Consider the following 24,158-nt stretch of genomic DNA (forward strand, 5'->3'; position numbering starts at 1 on the left):
GCACTTGTTAGAATGTTCTATATCAATTTTTCACATGTCTTCCTGAATCAGTTCTCTTGGATTCTCCAAAACAGATAATAGGCTTATTCAGTTTTATATCATCAGTGCCAAGCACAGGACCTTGTGAATAATGTAAATGTTGAATAAATATTTAATAAGCAAATGAATGTATACACATACCAGCCAGGGGGCCAGTGTTCTGTTTTTGTGTAGGATCAGCCTTGCACACAGTCATGCATATTGGACTAGAGAAGTATCCCTTCCTTCTTTTTTGTTTCCTTCAACAAATATTTATTGAGCAATTTCTGTGTTCTAGGTTATATGAGAGGCATCAGGCATATTAAAAATAATAAAACGTTGTCTCTTCCCTGGAGATGCTTTCAATTTTAATATGAAGGAAAAGCAATAAATTAGTAATATGATTTGGGTACCAATTTCTTAACAGTCACCCCCTCTATGTTTATTACTGGACCATGGACCTGTCTTCTCTCTGAGGGCCAGCATTTGAAATAAGCCTTGAGTTGCACATGGTCACATCCATCTTATGCCCTGACACCTTAGGATGAGCAGAAGGTCTTGGGAGAACCTTCTTGAAGTGTCTCAGTAGCTCAGAGAATGGTATCTGATGCAGAGAATGACAAGGTCATTGATCCAAGGGTCAGGACCCCTGGGTTCTAGTTTTAGCTCTGTTGTTAATTGGCTATGACCTTGGGTAAATGATTCAGTCTATTTGGATGTCTTGTCTGTAAATTGAGTGCATTGTTCTATACTCTAGATTAATAGCTCTCAACCAGGAGTTCATCATGGGATTTTAAAAATATATCTCTTCAGTCCATACCAAAGAATCATTAATTAGAATTAAATCTCCCAAGTTAAGGCCACGCTGTGTATATTTAGCAAAAAACAACAACAACAACAACACACACACAAAACTTGAGGGTAATTTGGAGAGGCTCTGACTGAGCTATATCTGCCCTCGATAATATCTTGATATCTGAGGTCTCTGGGCCTCTGTCTGGCAGGTCCCCACCCTGACTGAGACATGGAGACTCTAGGCCACTCCGGTCTTTCTCCCTTAATAGGCTGTGAGAACCAGGAACATTGTTTCAAGAAACAATCAGATCAGTAGCTGACATCATAGGTCTTCCTGAAAGAGAGGAAGAGATGCAGAACATAGATAAGACAAAAAAAAAAAAATCCCCAGATACTTGTGGGATGCTGGTAATCACAACCGGCACCGTGGGTCTCTCTGCAGCTTCTTGAACTTTACCATGGACTCAGCCATTCTGATGCCCTCATCCCCATATATTTATCCTCTGACTGAGGCACAAAGATCTGAGTGAGCTAATGCATCAAGCCATGAAAAATGAACAATTAAAACAATGAAGTTGTCAGTTCTTTTACCAGATTGCAAATAAATAACCTGCCTGTCAGCCTGGCTGTTCTGCTGGACCATTAGTTTAATACAAAGACATTCTGAGAAACGGGTGGATGACAGCTGATCTATCACAAGGCCTTTGATAAGGACCTGAGCAAAATATGCTGTCATAAACCACCTAAGGTCAATCCCAAATTGTAAGAAGCAAAGTATTAGATGAAATTTGCATATACCTCTCTGACCATCATGAAAACTATACACTTGCTTTTTTTTTTTTTCTTAACCAGTGAGAGGGTAGGTACTTGTTTTGACAGTCTAAAGCATCTTTCTGCTTATGTTTATTTAGCTTGTCAGGAACACTGTGCTGGTATAGATGGCCTTGGAGTTTGTAACTGTCACAGTGATCTTGGGACTACACAATGTATCTCCTTGCTAGGCTGGACAGGGTCTTCCCATGAGAAATTACTTTGTGCCGTGACAAATGCTAAGACAGTCATAAATTTCCAGACAAAAAGTCAGTTCATTGCATTTTCTTCTATGTATGGTTTGAATTCTGTGTGCCATCTCAGAAAACATTTGCCAGCCAGATATATTGCTCATGGAAAATAATTATGAATATATAAGGCAGTAGACAAGACAATTAAATAAAGACAAATTCATCACATTCTCTAGTAGAGATCTCATTCATCTTTAAATTTTAGTGGAAAAAGTAAAGATATGAATGATCTCTCAGGAGTCACTTTGAAGAAGATAACCCTTATTTCTTAGAAGCAAAAAGCACTATTAGAAAGTTTACCCATTGTAAAATTAGGTGAGAAGCAGTGTTCATGAGGTTTTCAGGGTTAATCAACTTGTCTAATGGACTTTGTTTCAACTTGAATTTAGCAGAATGACTCCTCAGTTTTTAATAAAAATCATTCAAATGGCTGAGAATGCAATAAATCAAAAATGCAATATTCCCCCTTCCAAAATTTTTTGGGTATTTATCTCTATTCAAGTCATATCTCCATGGTAAAAGTGATATAAATTTTTAAAAGATAGTAACTGTCAATTCAGTCTTATTTTGGAGTACATTCACTGATTAATTCAAAGGGTGAAATCTCGCTTTAATTGTATTGTTCAGTTACTAAGTTGTGTCTGCCTCTTTGCGACCCATGGACTGCAGCACTCCAGGCTTCCCTGTCCTTCACTATCACCCGGAGTTTGCTCAAACTCACGTCCATTGAGTCAGTAATGCCATCCAACCATCTCACCCTCTGTCGCCCCCTTCTCCTTTTCCCTTCAATCTTTCCCAGCATCAGGATTTTTTCCAATGAGTTGGCCCTTTGCAACAGGTGGACAAATTATTGGAACTTCAGCTTTAATATAGAAAAACAACTTAAATCTAGAGAAACCACCCACAGAGGTTTTGTGGTTCAGAATGATTTAAACTAGAAAGTGGCATGGATTATACTACTTGAAACTGGTTTGACCAGTTCTTCCAGGGGCCTGGATGGCTAACTAGTAAACAAGGTGAATAAGAAATTGTCAATATAAAACTGTCCAGGCTGATTTTCATACCTACTAAGTTAAAGCACAACTTGGTCTATTATCCAACTTTGTAATCTCTTCAATGTTATATAAAATTAGCCCCCTTCTCACTTTCTAAGAAAAATCCCTGAGAGAATGGAAAAAAGCTCAGAGCTCATCCTAAGGCCATCTTAGTTTTGTTCCAATTTTTCCACTCAGTAACCTTACCATTTGTGCAAGTGGTTTAATATCTGCTTATCTTACTATGTGTACAGTAGCACCTGCTTAAAGGAGACCTTACACATATTAATAAAAGTAAACACTGTTCTATAGATAGGAGAACCCCAAAATTATTTTCTTAAAACAGAAAAATAATATTATACATGAAGCACTAAGAACAACAAGCAGTTCATGATGTGGAAAAATCCACTGTGATGTGCATTTAGTCTTTTACTTCTCTCAGTTTTAACCCTTGAGAAGTCTCTTCTTGAGTCTTACTGTAGGTGTATCTGGGCCCTCAAGCTGCTTCCCAGGTTCTTGCTGGGCTCTGACCTCTCAAGAATCCCAAGTCATTCTCAAAGTGACATTCATTACAACATGTCCTTTAGTTCCAGTAAGTAAAAATTTTTTAAAATAACTGATGATAGTTTTTCCATATTTTTATATTATATAGTTCTTTTCTTTAAAAAATTATATTTTTGTGTTGATTTCTATAATGACTTGTGCATCAAGCTATTATTAGTAACATAACCATTTAATAACATGATCTCTAAGGATAAATCAGAAGCTACTTAAAATACTTGGGAATATAGAGATTGTGATAGGCCAAATGAGGGCTCTCAAAGATATCTCAGTTTCAGTAGTCTGTTAATATGTTATCTTGCATGGCAAATGGGACTTTGCAGAAGTGATTAAGTTAAGGACTGGAGATGGAGAGATTTTTCTGGATTACCTGATAGACCTAATATAATCAAAAAGGTTCTTGTAAGAGGGAAATAGGACTTCCCTGAGAGTATAGCAGCTAAGACTCTGTGCACCCAAATGCAGGGGGACTGGGTTCGATCCCTGGTCAGGGAACTAGATCCCACATGCTGCAACTAAAGATCTGGCATGCCGCAACTAAGACCCAGCAGAACCAAATAAATAAAAATAAAGAGGGAAACGGAATAAAAAGAAGAAGCTAAGCTGCTGACTTAGAAGATTTGAGAAAGTGGCCATAAACCAAGGAATATAGGTGGGTTCTAGGAACTAGAAGAGGCAAAGAAATAGATCCTATCTTTAAGTATTCAGAAAAAATGCAGCCCTGCCAACATCCTGATTTTAGACTTCAAACCTGTAGAGCTGCGAGAGAATAAGTTTGTTTTTAAAAGCCACTAAATTTGTGACAGTTTGTTACAATGGGCATAGGAAACCAATAGAGAAACATTTATAACAACATCAATTCAGTTCAGTTCAGTCACTCAGTCATGTCTGACTCTTTGCGACCCCATGAACCGCAGCACGCCAGGCCTCCCTGTCCATCACCAACTCCCGCAGTCTACCCAAACCCATGTCCATTGAATCAATGATGCCATCCAACCATCTCATCCTCTGTCGTCCCCTTCTCCTTCTGCTCTCAATCTTTCCCAGCATCAGGGTCTTTTCCAATGAGTCAGCTCTTCTCATCAAGTGGCCAAAGTATTTGAGTTTCAGCTTCAACATCAGTCCTTCCAATGAACACCCAGGACTGATCTCCTTTAGGATGGGCTGGTTGGATCTCCTTGCAGTCCAAGAGATTCTCAAGAGTCTTCTCCAACACCACAGTTCAAAGGCATCAATTCTCCTGTGTTCAGCTTTCTTTATAGTCCAACTCTCACATCCATACATGACCACTGGAAAAAGCATAGCCTTGACTAGACGCCTTATCATTGTCTAACATACATACACAGGTACCATTGCCCACACACTATTTGAGAATTATATCAGTAAGTCATAGGCTTCCCTTGTGGCTCAGCTGGTAAAGAATCTGCCTGTAATACAGGAGACCTGGGTTCAATCCCTGGGTTGGGAAGATCCCCTGGAAAAAGGAAAGGCTACCCGCTGCAGTATTCTGGCCGGAGAATTCAATGGACTGAATAGAATGTGGGGTCGCAAAGAGTTAGACACAGCTGAGTGGCTTTCACACATCAGTAACTCATACATACTTGGACCTTTCCCTTTGGAAATTTTTTCTCCTTCCTGTTCTTCTTTTCCCTCACCCTTCCCTTCCCACTACATATCCTCTTTCTAGTGTTTCAGATCTGTTAAATGGTAATCTCCTCCCAGAGAACATTTGACACAAAACACATCCCATCCTCTCTCTGCCAGTCTAAATTAGGGCCCCTGATGTCATTCTCTTTCATAGCACCCTACCCCTTACAACATTTTAAAATTAGATATTTATTTGAGTGATTATTTTATTGTTTTCCTCTTTCTTCTATTGCAAGTTTGAAGGATACAAGTACCATGTTTGATTTTGCTCACTGTTGTGAACCTAGCACATAGTAAGTATCCAGGAAATATCTCTTGGCTGAACGAGAATGTTCCAGAATTCTGTGAGTTCAGTTTTATAAGATGGAGTGAAAGCATGCCTCATAATGCAGTCTATCAGGGATCACGAGCCAACAAACTAACTCCTTCAGAGGACAAGGAGCAGGTTTTGCTTTAAATTTGAATTGCTCAGAAGTCCAAGTCAACGTCATTCAGCCAGATGACAATTGATAGATGTTTTCCATGATGCATATATAATCTAAGAAATACTATAGTATTTCTCAAAAATTCTCTTTAATAACATTCAAAGTGCTTTTGCTGCTTTTATTTCCATTTGCACTTTATTGGTTTTCAATATGGGGTTTCCCAGGTGGTGCTAGTGGTAAAGAACCTGCCTGCCAGTGCAGGAGATGTAAGAGATGCGAGTTTGATCCCAAATTGTAAATTCCTTCAAAGACACTTAAACATCCATTTAAGAACTGACTTTGAGAACTTCAAGAGATCAATTTTTCCTGCATAATTATTTATATTTTCTGCAATTTTGATTCCACTGGAGTTCAAGAATCAACTCTTCTTGGGATGGAGAAGTGATTAACATTTGTGAACATTTTTGTGAAGCTTCAAAATGCAGAACAATTAAGGAGGATGTGGATACATTTTATTTATATGTATTTCAGAGACTTCATGCCACGTGATTTCAATGTTTTTTAGAAAACTATCAATCTTTATTTCTTTTTAATTTTTTAATTGGAAGAAAATTGCTTTACAATATTGTGTTGGTTTCTGCCATACAACAATACAAACCAATCATAATTATGCTGGTTATGAGAACCAGTATCACCTCCTGGTGATATACATCACCTCCTTCTTGAAGCTCCCTCCCCTCTCTTCATCCCACCACTCTAGCTCATTATCAGAGAGCATCAGGCTGGGCTCCCTGCATTACACAGTAACTTCTTACCAGCTATCTGTTTAACCTGTGGTAGTGTATATATGTAGGTGCTACTTTCTTCATTCATCCCACTCTCTCCTTCTCCAGCTGTGTCCACAAGTCTGTTTTCTATATCTATGCATTAATATAGAACATTTGTTTAGAAAAGCATTGGTCTTTAAATATTAGATACTTTCCCCATATTATTCTGAATGTGTCTATGGGATTTGCCCGTGTATAGCATCTATGTTAAACAGTTGATCCTGATTTTAAGTATAAGGGTTTCAATGGAAAGGAAACAGATTTTACTGAAATACAATGAGATTCCCCTGTGTTACTATGTCTACTCAGTTATTCCTCATAACAATCTGTGAGATAGCTCTCATTGATCCCACTCTACTGAGAGGAAATTGAGGATCTTATTGACCATGCCAAAGCCTTTGACTGTGTGGATCACAACAAACTTTGGAAAATTCGTCAAGAGATGGGAATACCAGACCATTTTACCCGCCTCCTGAGAAATCTATCTGTATGCAGGTCAAGAAGCAACAGTTAGACCTGGACATGGAAGAACAGACTGGTTCCAAATCAGGAAAGGAGAATGACAAGGCTGCATATTATCACCCTGCTTATTTAACTTATATACAGAATACATTATGTGAAATGCCAGGCTGGAGGAAGCACAAGCTGGAATCAAGATTGCCAGGTTTGGAGATGACACAACCTTTATGGCAGAAAGTGAAGAAAAACTAAAGAGTCTCTTGATGAAAGTTAAAGAGGAGAGAGAAAATGTTGGCTTAAAACTCAACATTCAAAAAAAGATCATGGCATCTGGTCCCATCACTCCATAGCAAATAGATGAGGAAACAATGGAAACAGTGAGAGATTTTGTTTTGGGGGGCTCTGCAATCACTGCAGATAGTGACTGCAGTCTTGAAATTAAAAAACACTTGCTCCTTGGAAGAAAAGCTATGACCAACCTAAACAACATATTAAAAAGCAGAGGCATTACTTTGCCAACAAATGTCCATATAGTCAAAGCTATAGTTTTTCCAGTAGTCATTTATGGATGTGAAAGTTGGACTACACAGAAAGCTGAGCACTAAAGAATTGATGCTTTTGAACTGTGGTGTTGGAGAAGACTCTTGAGAGTCCCTTGGACTGCAAGGAGATCCAACCAGCCCATCCTAAAGGAAATCGGTCCTGAATATTCATTGGAAGGACTGATGCTGAAGCTGAAACTCCAATAGCTTGGCCACCTGATGCAAAGAACTGACTCATTGGAAAAGACACTGATGCTGGGAAAAATGGAAGGCAGGAGAAGGGGACAACAAAGGACTAGATGTTTGGATGACATCACTGACTCAATGGACATGAGTTTGAGTAAGTTCTGGGCATTGGTGATGGACAGGGAAGGCTGGTGTGCTGCATTCCATGGGGTCACAGAGTCAGACACAACTGAGCAACTGAACTGAAGTGAACTGTGGTCTTAAACAATTGTTTAAAGCCAGAGATAACGTCCATAGTGGTGCTGAACCTCCCTGGCTCAAAGTTCACGCCATTTCCTCTAGACCACACAACCTTCAATGGATCTTGGAGACCAGCACAGTAATCATGAGGCCCCTGTCTATCAAAGCAAATCATACAGAATGTTGCTTCCCTCAAAGCCCCAAGCCAGTGGGCCCCATACCTCAAGACGGGAAATGGCTAAATAGATGGGGAGATTGGAGCTTATCACACAAACACTTCTGTGTTCAGCATAGCCACTTTGACTCCTTAATGTTGTTATTCTCCTCAGAGCACAGAATTCTGTGGCTGTATTAGCTGTGACCCTGTCAAGCTTTATGCTCAGTAATGCCGTGACAAAAATGGGTCTTCCTAGTGATGCGAAGAATTTGTAGAACCACAGATCATGGCTTCTGAGTTTATCAGAAGGCTTTAAAGACACACATTTGATTTTTCTGATTGTGAGCCTTTCATTAGGGAGTACCTTTCATCACATCACAGTGAAATGGGGCTGATACTCTTATGTATTTACTGACAACAATGTGAAGGAAGTAAGAATATCACAAACATCCACTTCCAGTCACCTCTGAAATGCCATGACCAGTTCTTCTTGCTTCACCACTCATTAACAAGTAAAGTTAATCAGCTTCTCAAACCAGATGTGCTCTTTGGCATAACTAGCAAGTTCAGGATAAGTGCTTTACTGATATATATGTGAATAATCAGTGATTCTTCAAGAAAAAGGATGTTTAGATCAACAGCTGACTGTATAAACAGTTGTTCACATGATGAGTCAGATTCCACCTAATTCTCTTACTTGTATATATCCCAGACAAGAAGAGAGGAAAAAAATTCTCTTTTTTAAAATTAATCACTCAGATTTTATTAGTCTTTGTTTTTAATACTAAGCAAGCAACCAAGGGCCTTTAAAGTTAGCTAGAATATCTAGTTTGTCTACCATTGCTGTCATTTCTACTTAAAAAGAAAACTGGAAGATGAAATGATTTTAAGGATTGTGGATGCTGAGGAAACAAATAACCCCACAGGCACACAGAGCAGCCGGTGAAACAGAGGGATACCATGAACAAGGCAGCTAATAACTTCTCCAGTGTAAGGGTTTTCTAAAAGGTTTGTTCTTTCATGATGCTACACCCCCGAGGTGATAAAATGTTGATCCAGAAATTGTTATGCAACTTTAGGTGCAGCAACCTAAATTATATGATTTTTTTTTCACTGAATTTGTTTAAATTGTCATCAGATACAACCATGAAATTCAAAATGTCTGCTTGACTCAAACTTGTAAGCTTTGAAATTGGGAAATATCTAGAAAGCTTTCTCTTTTCCTAACAAAATGGTATGATATTATTTAGAAGTTGGGAAGGAAACCTTTTACTGCTTGGGCTGTTAAAAAAAAAAAAAATTCAAAACCAGCAGAGTAGCTGACAAGTGACACAAAAACAGTACATACTAATGCACAGAGAGAAACAACCTTGAGAATTTAAACCGGCTGCACAAAAAAAAAAAAATTCTTTATCCAGATATGTGGTCCCTCATGAATTATACTATTATTTTAGTTGATTTTACCTGACATCACCCTATGAGTTTCTTTAGTGACAAGAAAATTGCAGCCGGCCCTTGACAGTCGGTCACAAATTGACTGAACAAAACAAAATCAAACACTGAAGTAATCCCCAAGTAAATTTAATGAAACCTAAATCCCAATGGGTAGCACACTTCTGTAGGCAATGGTCTTATTTAATAAATTTTTCCCTGCTTTCACTTTTAGAGCTATATATACACAGACAAATTTAATTCATTGGGTTTACATTTCCTCTTTCCCTTAGTTTGTCCACCAGGCACATACGGGAAGGACTGTAAACAGGTAGGTCAGTGTTCAGCTGAGAATGAGGAGTGTCACCCAGTCACAGGGAGATGTACCTGTCTGCCTGGCTACCATGGAAACCGCTGTCATCTCCGTAAGTGTGTTCTGTGCTTTAGTTGTAATTTATTGAAGAGACACTGCTGGAGTGGGTCATCACTCGGAATGCTAAAGGGCAAATGTTAATTCAAGGTTCTAATTCATTGTAAATCCTATGGGAGTTTTTATTAGAATGGTTCAAAACATACTTTCCTGTGTAACTCATTCTCCCATTTGCCTTTCCTATTCAAAATATCCCCAAGAAAAAGATAAGAATTAAAGAGAAAGAAAGAAGAAAATATGAACCAAATATTATAAATCGATATATAGCAAATGGCGACATATTCAGAGTGATTCATAAAGTAAGTTAGTTCCACAATCTGCTTTTAGGAACAATCAAGTTAAATAAATTGTTATTCTGGAATGAAAACAGTGACTTGCTTAAATGACAAAATGCCAGTTGGCTCATTGTTGTATAATAAAAAAGAATAGTCCCTTGACCAAACACCTTATATTCATTTGTTAGGACATTTTAACATAGAAATGGTTATAGGAGAACACATGATAAAAACTCCCAAGGAACATGTTAAAATGTTCAGTCAGCTACTTAATTTTTAAGCTCGTAATTATTTATAATGTACTTTTTATAGGTTTAAGGATAAAATGATTTGGCTTTAGTTTCATTTTTCCTCCAACTTGGCCCTTGCTACTCTCTTTTCTCCCCAGTCATTCCTATAACAGTTTTTTTTTTTTTCCCTACTTTCCTTTCCTAATTCTGCAAGTATATGGATGAGTTTTGGATCTTCTCCAAAAAACACCAGCCATGAAACATAGACTCATGATATTTTGAGTATCAATTCTCACATTTGTCCTAATTTTAAACTTTACCAACTAAAAACAGTTAAGTATGTACAAAAATGGTTTCATACACCCATAGAACCCATAACCATTGCATTATTCAAACTTACAATGAAGAACTAAAGCATTAAATTAATAAAATTTAAATTATTTTTTCAGTCATGGCAAATCTCAAGCAATGGAAGAAAGGAGTGATTTTCTCACATTTGATGCTGTCACATTTCTCAGGAAGAATTTCTTCTTGATATCAAGGATATTTCATCTGAATAAATCAAAATTAAGTTACATAAAGCTGGTCGTACTTCCATTTCAGAAAGCCAACTACCTTGGGTTGAAGGAGGAGAGCTTTGCCTTGCAAAAGCCAGGCTGAGGCCGGGAGCCGCTCCCTGACTAGTCCGATGGGCTCCGTTCCAGGCAACACGTGGTTGGAAGTTGCTGCAAAGGTTCCTTGGCAACATGCACTGTAATTACAGGACGACAAAAGAGGGGTTCAAGAAAATATCCTTAAAAGGTGTAGCTGGCTCAAAAGCAAGCATTCCAGCAGCCAAAAACAACCAGGCTTTCATCTTCCCAGGTTTGGAGTGAAGAATCAACATTTTCTCTCAGTAGAGGTCAGAGGAAGCAGACAAACTTAGAGTAGGAATCTCACCACTTTTCCTTAATTTATACTGGGTGGTTAAGTCCCAGTCTATGGATAGCAAGCAGGGAGGAAAACAAACTTGATAGATGTAAACTCATCTTGCTATGTATTTTTTGAGCAACATGAAATTGTTAAGTGATTACAAATCCTGGAAATCTTTCATTTCTCCAACCTGCAGTATGATTTATTAGAAGTCTCTCTGAGCGAACTGAAGGCATTGGAATCCTCTAGAACCACAGACCACTCTGTTGACAGTATCTATAAGAAGACCCATAACACTTGGTTTAAGATGCTTTGAGAAACATGAGCCACAGGATAGCTCACCTGTGCCAAGAGGAAGATGTCAAGACATGAGTGGAAGCTTGGCTTGAATGGTCTTGCTCATAGCAATGACTATTCAGACAGACCAAATCTTAGTGTCTGTTTTTAAGAATAAAATAAAACTGTGTAACAATGGCTGGTGCCTATTTGAATAAACTGGTCAAATACTACTAGGAAAACAGACTGTAAAACAGATTCATGCTTTTCATTTGCATTGGAGCTAAGTGTCTCAAGATACAGTCACAACCTTGCTTGTTCTAACTTCCTAATTAAACTTCCCAAATGTCACTCACTTCATCATGGTATACAGTAACCTTTAATATTTAAACAAATCAGAATGGCAGAATGGTGAATTCATTTCCCAGCTGCTTCTTAGTTAATCTCCTTCATGTAGAGGGGGTGGTTCAAGGATAGGGGAAAATATTAATAATCATCTTCTAATGAAAAATAATGGCTTCCCAGGTGGCACAGTGGTAAAGAAATCTGCCAGGGCAGGAGACACGAGAGATGTGGGTTTGATCCCTGGGTTGGGAAGATCCCCTGGAAGAAGAAATGGCAGTCCACTACAATGTTCTTGCCTGCAGAATCCCATGGACAGAGGAGCCTGGTGGACTACAGACCATGGGGTCTCAGAGAATTGGACACGACTGAGCACATGTGCACACACACACACACACACACACAATAGAAAATAACCAAATATCCCTTGTTCAAGAAACAAAACTTCCTGGGAAAAATAACTGTAAAGAATAGAACAAAGGTCAAGAAATGATCAAAGTGGAATTTTAGGAAATGAGAGAGGGGAGACCCAACAAGCCAAATGAAATCATTATCTCCCAGGCGTACGTTTCCTTGTTAAATTTAGTGAACATCTGAGCAAGAGATGTGTGTGTGATTCTAGAAGTTAGACTTTCACATAGTCACAGAATTATATGAGAACGTAGAGCTGTCAGTAAAATAACTTATTCTTGGGAAAAAAAAAGTTATGGGTACTTTTGTAAACACATATCATACTCAATATAAATTTAATGAGTTGCGGGATTAAGAGGTTAGCGCATATACTGTCTTTCAACAGATGTTATGCTCATTAGAAGGTTAATTTCATCATATTCAGTGTTCCGATTTTAAAAGGATAATTAAGTTGAAGGCTTATTTTCTTTCTGTATTTCAAGAAGAAACAGCAAGAGATGATATTTTCACATGCAAAACCACCATTCAGACAGTTTGAAATGAGTATATGTCAGAGAGAAATTATGTTTTCCAAGTCACTTCAATTCAAGTGAAAGTGATCTTAAAATATAGATCTTTACATATATCAGTTATATAGATTCATCAGATAACAGCGTCTAACTCTTCTTTCCTTTTAACTGATGCTCATTCTTTTATACCCATCATTATATCTACAGTTCAACATTTTCTTAATTAATGAATATGTAAATTTCACTTTGTGGGGTGTTTTCTTTTCCCTATTTGGACAAAAACCCATGTCACTTTTCACTTCCTACTCATGGGATTACAGAATTTTTTATATTCGTCAATTCTTAATTTAACCTCCTTTTTAGAAGCAACATGCCAGCAGTACATATCACACTTCATTGTTTCCAACTATACCTATTTCTTTCTTTGTGTTCTTTTTTCCACTATTAAGCAACCAAACATTTAAGTATCGTATAATAATGATAAAAGCTATTAAAAATTACATTCTGAAAGACTGACCCAGACAGACATGAGAACATTTTATATTTGGGGGAATAAGAGGAGATAGAGACTCTTTAAACCACTAGTTCTGTTTTTAGATTCACTATTGAATTTTAGTAAGGGAGAAAAATAACTTCTTAGGCGGACTAAAGAATGCTGTATACCAAAGAAGTATCCATCAACTATGAGAGCTGGCATCCCTTGGAAGGAAGAAACAATAGGAGAGAATGTGAAGTGCATTTGTCATTTTTCATAGAAAGGAAAAAAGTAATACAACAGCTGCAACAGAGAAGTAACCTTTGATAAGAATGATCTTAGCTGTTTTCCGTTCATTCTCCATCTTGAAGGATTTTGTTAATATTTTAAACCTGAAAGAGAAGGGGAGAAGGGAACTAAAAGAGGGAAGGAGAAGCCATTTGACTCTGAGGCTCAAGATGAGACAGTGGATTCTAGGATGGGATATAGATAGGGATTATAAGCAATCCGAGTTTCAATAAAAACCCGTTTTTTGGTGTCTAAAACCTGCTACGTGTGCAACACTCAAAAATGTTCTTTACCATCAATTCTTACATAGAAATAGAGGACAGAATGGAAGGAAGCCAGGGTCATTCAGTCTCAGTTTAGTCATTTTTAGAACTGTGCTTCCAAGTGAAAACATTGTGCAAGAAGAAGGACCTCAGGCAAAAATGAAACCTTTGCACTCAGGTTAAGGAGATAGGGAAAGGGTTTTGCCATAGGCCCACCAATGATCTTGCCACTGTGAAAGAAAATAATGGCTACCATTAACTTGGGAGCTATCTGAGATTGGTGATATGCGAGGCGCCCTACTTGTTCACACAACAAGCCTGTGATTCTGTTATCATCCTCTTTGGGAGCAAAGAATTAGGAGCTCAAAGGAAGGACTTCTCAATAACATTGGCAAGTGGAAGATACAGGGTTCAAATCTCAGTCATTTCAAAATGTTCTACATCTTTTTATTTTAGAAATATGACAGGAAAAAGGAAACTTGTCATTACCAGGTAACATAATTTTGTGCAATAACATTTTTAAGTAACTATACTCTACTTCCTCATCTTCAAAAAATTGTTGAGCCAGATGGACCTGAGGTCTCTTGAAACTAAAACTTCTGTGATTTTAAGACTTTAAAGCACCAGAAGTCTCATAGAGCAGGACAGCAACATATTTGGAAGTGCTTCAAAGTCAGTTAAGTGTTTGAATCCCTGCTACATTTTCTCTTCTAGTTACTTATCCTATTTCTACTTAAACTCCTGCAGAGATGGGACTTAAACTCACTGCCTCATGGTGAAAGCTTATTCCAATTCTGGACAGCTCTTTCACAGAGTATTTCCTTATTAAGATAATATCTCCCTTCTTCCTTTTCCATAAGACTTCCTTTTTATGTGTGAAGACAGTTCTATCTTCTTAGGTCTATTTTCTCCTAGCTAAATGCCCCCAATCTTTCAATCATTGCACAGATAATATGATTTTCAGGTCACTCTTTGCCCTGTTCAGTCTCCTTTTGCCTTGAAGTCTGGCCATTTATCTACCTCTTACACAAGTATCATCATGGTCAGCCAAGATCCTTGGAAATGAAAACTGAGACACTAATAGAGAATTAAGATGCTTCCTCCATGCTTGTTGCCTTTTGAATTCTTATGTGTATTAAACCCAGATCATTCCAGATCAGACAAACTATACTTAGACATTAACTGAAAGAATGACTTTTTCTAGGCAGGAATAAAACCAACTTCTTTGGTGAATTGTCTTTTTTTCTGAGCATACTCTAAAAGTGGGTAGATTTTCAAGGAAGTTCAAGGTTAAGTTTCTTATATCTTATTAATGAACAGCCTCAGGAACTCTATGTCCCCATCTGTATTTCTAAGGCATCTATCCATATCCATTTGTATCCTTAGATAAGTCCATCCCTTGAATCAGTATCTTGAAGGTGATAAGAATACCAAAGAACAGTAATTGGAATGTTGAGTTAACCACATGACTATAGGCATGAAGTTAAGCACTGATAGCTTCAAGTTACAATACCACATATGGTTTTGTTCTCTTTCATCAGGATGCCCAAAAGGCACTTATGGCCCTTATTGCCAAAGGAAGTGTAAGTGCCTGAATGGTGGCAGCTGTGACACCATGATTGGAACCTGTGACTGCCTTCCTGGCTTCATCGGGGCTGACTGCAGTCAAAGTAAGTCACTCTATCTACTATGAATTTGATATGCTAAAGCAGTTTTAAAGAACTGCACTTAGAGAGTACATGTTTTTGCATTTATTTTACATAATGATTTATTGCAGTAACAGAAGTAAATTCTAGGTTGAGGAGTACTTTGGCAGGAATTTGATTGAGAGCTGAAGTCAGTGAAGGCAGCCAGGAAGCCCTCTGGTCACAACCTCTCTTGCCCCAGCAATGCTGGACTCAAGTCAGGATAAGAAAATGTATTTGGCAAGATCAGAGCAGACTGGAGATTCCTATGTACACAATGTCAAATTCATTGTCCAAATTTCCACAATTTCATTTATCCTCAGCAATTTTCCAGCTCAAAATTAAGTAGTTTCCCCTTACCTAAAAGTAACCATTTCCTGAAAATCCAAAGACCTTAAATAACTACCAATCATACAGACTCTGGGAGATGGTGAAGGACAGGGAAGCCTGGAATGCTGCAGTCTGTAAGGTTGCAAAGAGTCAGATATGACTGAGCAACTGAACAGCAACATCATACAAGTAACTACTGACATAAAATTTAAGGGACCAGATATAAATTAAAGATGCCATACAAATGCACTGGTTTAGACATTGTGGGAATATCCTTAGCAAACACATTTTGCTTTGATCAAATCCATCAGTTTCCAACTATTTAGACAGTTCACAAGATGATGATGGTCTTTAGGGAGGATGGAGGAGGCAATGAGTTGGAGAGGGCATGGTGGGGAGGTGATCCTGGCAATGTATTCTTTAACCCAGTGCTGTTGATGAGGATGTTTGCTTGGTGATCTGTTATTGATCTGTTCACTATTATTATATATTTTGTGCACTATTCTGTATTTTCCCTGGTGGATGTCCCAAGTGGCTCAGTGGTAAAGAATCTGCCTGCAGTGCAGGAGACCTAGGTTTGATCCCTGTGTCAGGAAGATCCCCTGGAGGAGGGAATGGCAACCCAATCCAGTATTCTTGCCAGGAGAATCCCATGGACAGAAAAGCCTGGTAGCTTACAGTCCATAGGGTCACAAAGAGTCAGACGTGACTGAAACAACTTCACATGCATTCTTTATCTTGTACTTCAGAAAAGAGTAAAGATTTTTTTTTTCAACTTTTCCTTTTATATTGGAGTATAGCCTATTAACAGTATTGTGATAATTTCAAGTGGACAGCAAAGGGATTCAGCCATACATATACAGGCATCCATTTTCCCCCAAACGCCCTCCCATCCAGGCTGCCACATAAGAGTAAAGATCTTAAAGACTGAAGGACTGTGGTTGTGAACTTGAGATTCTTTTATTTGGAAGAACGATAATCAAGTTTGTGATCAGGCAGAGTTATGGTTATGCGGTAAAGATATCCAGAATGCTTATCTTCTTCAGGCAGGTAGCTGCTCTGTTTTCTTCTTATGAGGGTAATAATCTTAATTACTCTGCTTCAGTATCCTGCTGTTCCAAGAATAAAAGATGAATAAGGCAAAGTCCTGGCTCCAAGTGGCAGAAAATTGAAACCTAATGGATACTGCCTCTGAGGCCTCAGTGGCCAAGTTATCTTTGAGTGAAAGCCAGCCCATAAACATCTCCCAGTGAAGGTTCTAACTGGCTCCTTTGTGTTTGTTCTTCAAAGAAAATCATTGGAGAAATTTCCTTAGGCCAGAGAATCTTCAAAAATCATGGTTTCCTTGAGTGTCCGGAAGAGTCTTGTCTGCAGAAAGCCACGACCTTGTACTTGAGCAATTTTCCTTCATTGCTTTGACAGCTATGGAGGTCAGAGCCAAGCTTTCTGTCACCTCTTACAAGTTCAAAGAATTATATTTGTTTATGTATACACACTTCCCTGGTGGCTAAGGTGGTAAAGAACACCTGCAATGTGAGAGACCTGGGTTCAGTCCCTGGGTTTGGAAGATCCCCTGGAGGAGGGCATGGCAACCTACTGCAGTTTACTTGCCTGTGGAATCCCCATGGACAGAGGAGCCTGCCGGGATACAGTCCATGGAGTCGCAAAGAGTAGGTCATGACTGAGCAACTAAGCACACAATGTATACACTGTCATAGTATTTTCCCTTTGATTGAACCTCACAGATGTTTATTTTATCTTTGTTTTATCTCTATTTTGGTAAGCATCTCAATGAACTGGTAGCATGAGATTGCAGCAAAACAAACAAGCAAGAAAATTAATAAATGTGTTGATTTATGAATAAATTAATTTTTGATTTTGTTAATCAATGCAATTAATTTAATAGATATAATCTATTGACAGTAATTTAGCATATTTGTTTTGATAAATGTACAATAAATTGGAAATTAATTAATAAATACATAAATAAATATTTGGAGATGTGAGCATAAGGCACAGAAGTGTAAGCTAAATTTTCCAAGTGCACTTTAAGAGGAAGCATCCCTCATAGCTCAATTGGTAAAGAATCACCTGCAACGCAGGAGACCCCAGTTCTCTTCCGTGGTTGGGAAGATCTGCTGGAGAAGGGATAGGCTACCCACTCCAGTATTCTTGGGCTTTCCTTGTAACTCAGCTGGTAAAGAATCTGCCTTCTATACAGGAGACCTGGGTTCAATCCCTGGGTTGGGACAATCTACCCACTCCAGTACTCTGGTCTGGAGAATTCCATGGACTGTATAGTCCATGGGGTTGCAAAGAGTCCGAAATAACTGAGTGAACTTCACTTTCACTTTTGTATTCAATATTAGTACATATACACACAGCCTAAGACAGCCACGCAGCAAAGCAAGACTGAGCCTGTTAGGTGTCATTCATATCACATACATACATAAATGTCTGACACTAGATATTTGGATGGAATTCCTGATATCAACTAAAATTGCACTAAGTAAGCAACAGTTTGAACAGGTCCTTTTTTTTTTTTCCTTAGTAACCATTTAAATCGAAAACAGAGGGCAAGTCGGGAAAACCTATTTGATTAAAAGAAAGTTTATATATCTACACGTTCTTACAAATCTTGACTGGTGAAATGCTTTATTAAGGAAAATCTGATTTCCTTTTGCTCAGCTTTTTGTTTTTCTCCTTTCTACAGCTTGTCCTGAAGATTACTATGGGCAGGACTGTGTCCAGCGGTGTTCTTGTGTCTCAGGACAGTGTGACCCGGTGACTGGAAGGTGCCAGTGTCCACCTGGCCAAATAGGGGCCAGGTGTCAGCAAGGTAACAATGCCTGCAGGGTCACCTTGTTCGTCCAGGCACTAATTAAGCTAAATTCTAAAAGCAGATGTAGTGCCAGGGCTTATAATTAAGTGGGAATTGTTTACGACACTTTAAAATGTGGCTTTAATCATATGCAAGTACACACTCCTGTAGAGTTATAAAGGAAATAGTTTACTGGGGGAGTAAACAAAAATATGAACACAAACACAGAATAATTTATGCATATTCTTAACCAGGAGCAAATTTTTAAATAACTAACTTTTGTGAAACTACCTCAAATTGTGTGTTGGAAGTGTCTGATTACAACAACTGAAGAGTTTTATGTCCTCATTAGTGTTCAAGAAGGCCACTGAATGCTGTAAGAAAAATGAGAGAAGGAAAAAAATACATGATCTTGGTTTAAAACTGTCAAACTTTCTTTGTCCTAAATAATATTATTTATTATTATCATAATAACAGAACTGTTCAAGGAAAATACATACATAGAGGATGCTGGGCCCCTACAGCTCTGAGTTGGGGCCAACAGAAGAGCTGTTTCTCAATGACACACGCAGAGGAACAAGTCTAAAGATCCCTTGTTGAAATACAAAAATTGGGTATGTGGGCAGGTTGCAGGAGCTTTCTTGAAAGTGGACATCACAAAGATGTAGGAAGATTGGATAAAATGAGGAAGTGCACAGATATATTATCATTTCAAGTCTTCACTAGAGAAGAGGGAACTGTAAGCAGTCTGGCAGCTAAAAGGAGGCTAAACTCACCCACACAAGTACATGACCCACATCCCATGACTTTGTGTCATATGACTCTGTGTCATATTCTGAATCATTTTTCTAGCCTCTAATCCATACCGCATGATGCTAAATTGCTTAGGTCGTATTTGACTCTGTGCCACCACAGGGACTGTAGCCCACCAGGCTCCTCTGTCCATGGGATTCTCCAGGCAAGAATACTGGAGTGAGTTGCCATTTCATTCTCCAGGGGATTTTCTCAACTCAGGGAAAAAACCCATATCTCCTGAAATTTGAAGTGGGCTCTTTTCCACTAGTGCCACCTGGGAAGCCCCAGTCCATACTATGCCCATTCCCCCCATAAAAATTACAGGTGCACAAAAACTAATCTGATTTTTTTTAAAAACTGGTGCACATGAAAACCTTCCCTCATCTTAGAAACAAAATATGAAACCATTCAAAGGTTTTTTTTGAGTGAAATTGTTATAAGAAGGAGAAAAGGAATAGGAAAACACAAAGCAAGATGAACATGGAGCAGAAGAGTTTTGTTATGGAGTCCATGAAAATATTAACTGAATTTATTCCAAGCATCCAAAGGACATAGTGAAAAAGTATTCCCTATAAATTGTGAGTGCAATGCAGAGATACATGGGTTCATGGAATAAATAAAAAGACAACAAAGGGAAATGAAAAAGTAAGCTGGCAGAGAAAGAAGTGGAAATGAAAATTAAACCTCACATCATATAAATGTAGACCACATTGAACTCAGGTAATGAGAGAATGGAATTTGCTGATGCGATAGCCATGTACATGGAGAATATACCTGAGGAAAGTGAAAACAATGAAATAGAAAAAAGTAGATATATAAATAGAAAAGAAAATATTCAAATATAATCAAGATTTTTTCCCCCTCTGAAATGAAAGAAGATCTGTTGCTACAGATTGAATGAATACATTCTATCCCTAGAAATACTAGTTAGGCTTGATCATATGTGAGAGGAAATTCTATTGAGGATATAAGAAAAAATATGAGATCTCATGTGAAGAGATAGGGGAAAACAGCCTGATACCTCACAGCAATATTTATTGCTAGTTTATGGCTATCAAAACCTACAAAGTTCTAGGGGAAATATGTGATTCACGTATTTTATACACAAACTTTTATTCAAGAATAAAATGATGGGAAATAAACAATAATTTTTAATCATCAAAAATTGCTGGCAATATAGTAACCATAAAATATTTTGAAGAAACTACTAGAAGATAAATTTGAGCAACCAAGTAATACATAGACAATCTCTGGTAAAAAGGACATTTGCTGCTGCTGCTAAGTCACGTCGGTCGTGTCCAACTCTGTGCGACCCCATAGGTGGCAGCCCACCAGGTCCCCATCCCTGGGACTCTCCAGGCAAGAACACTGGAGTGGGTTGCCATTTCCTTCTCCAGTGCATGAAAGTGAAAAGTGAAAGTGAAATCACTCAGTCATGTCTGACTCTTTGTGACCCCATGGACTGTAGCCTACCAGGCTCCTCCACCCATGGGATTTTCCAGGGAAGAGTACTGGAGTGGGGTGCCGTTGCCTTCTCCAACAAGGATGTTTAACGGGTGTTAAATCCATTTTAATTAAGGCTAAGTTTAAAACAAATGTGGCAATTATGGTGACATGGAATACGATAAATATATAGATATTTTACATGCTAAAAAATGCTGAGATTGTGATATAAAGAGCATAAGCTCTAGCCTTTAAGCTCCACTGGGGTATATAAGGCACCCCTCACCCTGCACCAGGATGGGGGAAGAGAAATCCTAGTGGGGCAGATGCTTTCATTCCTGCCAGAAAGGAAAGAACCGGCCACCTTGGCAGTGACAGTGGAAACCGTGTGGAAAGCACCAGCTTCCACCCCCCAGGCGATGAGGAAACTATACCCTTCCAAGCTAAGATGGAGTCAGAGGGAGTCTAGTGGGCAGTCAGGGCTTTCACAAACACCAAGCAGCAATGAGGCCACTCCAGGCAAGTCAGTGAAGAGCGCGTAGGAAGCCATAAAGAGACACTTCTACCCCTCCTTCAGGTTGGAGGTCAGCCTAGTGGAGGCCTAAACTCGCCGTGGCCCAGCAGGGACGAGGCACAGTTACCCTTGCTCCCCTTGGCGGCTGTGTGAGGAACTTGGGCTTCAGCCTCTTAATGGATGAACCTCTTTCCTTGCCAGTGGAGTATCATAGGAGACTTGCTCACACAGAAGATTTAAAGGAGATCCAGAGTCTCAAAATGTCAGGTTAATTAAACAATTATTCAGCAACAACCAGGAAAATTTCAACTTGAATAAGAAAAAATAATCCAAAGACACCAACACTTGGATGGCACTGCCATCAAAATTATTTGATAAGAATTTTAAAGAAGTCATCATAAAAAATGGTTCACTGAGCAACAGCAACAACAATTTTTTTAAATTAGAAATGTTCAAAAAAGAATAAGAGACATAAAGAAGAACCAAGTGGAAATTTTAGAACTGGAAAATACAAAAACCAAAACTGTAAAAATCTCACTTTGGAGAGGACAGGGGAACACATTAGTGAACTCAGAGATAGATCATAGAAATGACCCAATTTAGACAGCAGATAAGGAAATGAGAACAACCAAATAATAACAAAAGAGCCTTGGGAATCTGTGGGAGGGAAAAAAATAAATAAAACTCAGACTTTTATGTCATCAGAGTCCTAGAGGAGAGGAGAAAGTAAGCAGGACTGAAGGAGTCAAAGGAACAATGACTAAGATGTCCTAAACATGACAAAAAGTTTAAACCTACAGAATTAAAAAATCTGTGTGAATGCCAAACAGGACAAACCAAAAGAAATCCACAAAGACATAACAATGTCAAAATTCTGAAAACTGAAAAAGAACAAATTTTGAAAATAGCAACAGAAAAATAACACCTACCTTAGGAAATGGCAACCCACTCCAGTACTCTTGCCTGGAAAATTCCATGGACAGAGGAGCCTTGTAAGCTACAGTTCATGGGGTTGCAAAGAGTCGAACACGACTGAGCCACTTCACTTCACTTACCTTAAAAAAAAAAAAAAAAAAAAGACTAGAATAAAATCAAGGTAAATAAATAGGTACAGACACAGCAAGCACTTTTGAGCAAAAGTAAAGCAGGAGAAGAAGGGGACGACAGAGGATGAGATGACTGGATGGCATCACGGACTCGATGGACAGGAGTCTGAGTGAACTCCGGGAGATGGTGATGGACAGGGAGGCCTGGCGTGCTGCGATTCATGGGGTTGCAAAGAGTCGGACACGACTGAGCAACTGAACTGAACTGAACTAAAGCAGTAGTTATAAAATAACTAAGCAGGACCCCAAGGGGCCTTCCCCCATATTCTCTGCTTTAGCTCCTCTCTGAAATACCTAGATAACAGTATTTGATGCCCATTTCCTGAGTTGTTTTGCAGATGTTAAAAACAAAACAAAACAAAAACTCCCTCTCTCCAACAAATGGAGACAACAAACTACCTGATGACCTCGAGCACTCAGCTCCAGGCCTCCTGGAGTCTAAGAACTGATAATGCTAATCCCTTTGACACCACCCTGCTACCTCACAATCAGCCAGTCATAGAGTTGTGCACCAGCTGATCACAGACCTTGGAACCCCTCTCCTCACCTCGCTTTTAAAAAGGCTTTGCTGAAACCCTGTGAGGAGCTGGGGTTTTTACAGCATGAGCCACCTTGCAGGCTCTACAATAAACTTTTCTTTGGTCCAAACTCTGATGCTTCAGTTTGTTTGATTTTACAGTGTGTTGGTCACATGAACTTGCATTAACAATAACATCAATATCAATGTTAACTTTTATAGTTAATAAGTGATTTTTATGTATGTTAACAGGGAGTAAGATCTATGATAAGAGAAAAAAGAACATGATGTATGGCTTGAGAGTATTGTTTACTCAGGAAGTAGTAGTATCTGACTGGCTCTTTTGCAACCCCATGAGCTGCAGCCCACCAGGCTCCTCTGTCCATGGGATTCTGCAGGCAAGAACACTGGAGTGAGTTGCCATTCCCTCCTCCAGGGGATCTTCCCAACCCTAGTATCATTGCAGGCAGACTCTTTACCACTGAGCCACCAGAGAAGCCCCTTGAAAGTATTAGGTGGATTGAAATTTTGAATCAAGTGGTCAGGGTAAGTCTCTTTGAAGTGAAGCCTACAAGGGAAAAAGCAGGTACCAATGATGCTTTTTAGAAGGGAGACTGAAAGATAGAGCTGAGGAATGGAATGCTTTTCTCCATAATATACCTTGATATACTGCTTGAAATATTCATTGTGTAATTACAATAACTTTTCTAAAATTATTCACACAATTCTGTGTGAATATTGTTTAGGACTTAGAACAATGGAAAGAAACATTTCTAAGCACTCCTCACTTTTCTGATTGCTTTTTGTCCAAAGTCCTATCTTAAACTCCCATCTTTTAACTGATTCACCAGTTTCAGGAGTACATTTCAGCATTCAGATTGGAAGATGAATAGGCCTCCTGGGTGATGAAGTTGTTTTGGAAGGGTGAAAGGGACACAAATAAAGTTAATCTTAATAGTATAAGACATGGTGTCTTGATTCCGCTTAATTGCCTTAAAGGCAAAAACCAAAAATACATACGATGATGTTTCAAACATTAATTGTACAACCATATCTGTTTTTTTTTTAAATAAAATTAAAATGCTTCTCTAATTTGATACTGCGGAGAAGGCAATGGCAACCCACTCCAGCACTCTTGCCTGGAAAATCCCAT

General features: G+C 38.6%; 1 long non-coding RNA gene across 1 annotated transcript; it reads left to right on the forward strand.

The window, feature by feature from the left end:
• Positions 1-304: 304 nt before the first annotated feature.
• On the forward strand, positions 305-19,611 carry LOC120869242. Its single transcript, XR_005722497.1, has 3 exons — positions 305-316; positions 597-603; positions 19,519-19,611. It is a non-coding gene; the product is annotated as an uncharacterized LOC120869242 (long non-coding RNA).
• The last annotated feature ends 4,547 nt before the right edge of the window (positions 19,612-24,158 follow it).

This window comes from Oryx dammah, unplaced genomic scaffold (genome assembly GCF_014754425.2).
Source record: "Oryx dammah isolate SB20612 unplaced genomic scaffold, SCBI_Odam_1.1 HiC_scaffold_2, whole genome shotgun sequence".
NCBI classification, from domain to species: Eukaryota; Metazoa; Chordata; class Mammalia; order Artiodactyla; family Bovidae; genus Oryx; species Oryx dammah.